General features: G+C 58.5%; 2 long non-coding RNA genes across 2 annotated transcripts in view; one reads left to right on the top strand and one right to left on the bottom strand.

Annotated features, from left to right (window-relative positions):
- The window catches only part of LOC107183619, an 11032-nt gene extending 10210 nt beyond the window's left edge, over nt 1–822 (top strand). The window contains exon 3 of the long non-coding RNA XR_001514401.1: nt 781–822. This is a non-coding gene — a long non-coding RNA (uncharacterized LOC107183619). The remainder of the gene's footprint in view (nt 1–780) is intronic.
- The window catches only part of LOC102770290, an 11163-nt gene extending 10237 nt beyond the window's left edge, over nt 1–926 (bottom strand). The window contains exon 1 of the long non-coding RNA XR_435826.2: nt 857–926. This is a non-coding gene — a long non-coding RNA (uncharacterized LOC102770290). The remainder of the gene's footprint in view (nt 1–856) is intronic.

Genomic DNA, 926 nt, shown 5'->3' with positions numbered 1-926 from the left:
GGTGAGGGGGAGGGCGGGACCCAGGCCTGAGCCCAGGCTGGCCTGCCCCAGGAAGGCCTCGCTGTCCAAGGTCCTGAAAACGCGCTGCATTAACACACGTGACAAAACCTGGGGGATGTGTGACCCTGTGACCACAGGTCCTGGTGGGACAGGGATCCACTGAGGGACAAGGTCAGAGGAGCAGGGAGGTGACCCGCCGGAGGACTGACCACGTCAAAGCCCATGATGCACTGAGCACTGACCTGGCACGGGCCCCAAACACGCTCTGTCCTCACAGCCCCTCAGGTCCCCGCCTGGGAAGGGCTCCCCACTGCAAACACATGGGACCTGGGTAGTTCTTGAAGCTTAGATTTATTTCCCCTCAGAAGTTAGGATTTTCCCCTTTAACCCACCAACCCTTCTTGGAAAGAAATGAACAGCGTCACATCCAGAATCACATTTAATACGGGAGCAGGAAGTGTAAGCACAGACCACCAGAAAGTAAAGGTAGAGACAGGGAGGTCCCGAACCAGGAAAGTGTGGGGAGCAGGGCGGGGCCAGACCCCCAATCAGAAGTTCTTGAGTCAGGAAGTGGGAGCCTGAACACAACTTCCATCACTCAGTCCCCACAAGGCAGCTGCCTCACACTGTGGAGGACAAGCATCATGAACACATTCAGGTCAGTGGCTGTAACTGGTGACATTCTCAAAGCCCACTTCATGCTCACAGTGTCCCACAGGCTCCCCACCACCCAGTCCTCCCCTCTGCCCACCCCTCCCCACGGCAGGGTCTCCCCTTTAGAAAGTGAGAGAGATACATCAGAGCCCTGGGCGCTGTCACTGCCTAGAGTGCACACTCAGACCCCAACCCTGCCCACCTGAGCGCCTCCTCCCCCTCATCACAGCTCCAGCCACAGCTCCCAGCAGAACCAGGCCCACAGCGAGGCC

Source organism: Myotis davidii, unplaced genomic scaffold, assembly GCF_000327345.1.
Source record: "Myotis davidii unplaced genomic scaffold, ASM32734v1 scaffold1982, whole genome shotgun sequence".
NCBI classification, from domain to species: Eukaryota; Metazoa; Chordata; class Mammalia; order Chiroptera; family Vespertilionidae; genus Myotis; species Myotis davidii.
Note: the sequence above shows the minus strand (reverse complement) of the source record. Positions and strands in the feature narration are given on the sequence as shown.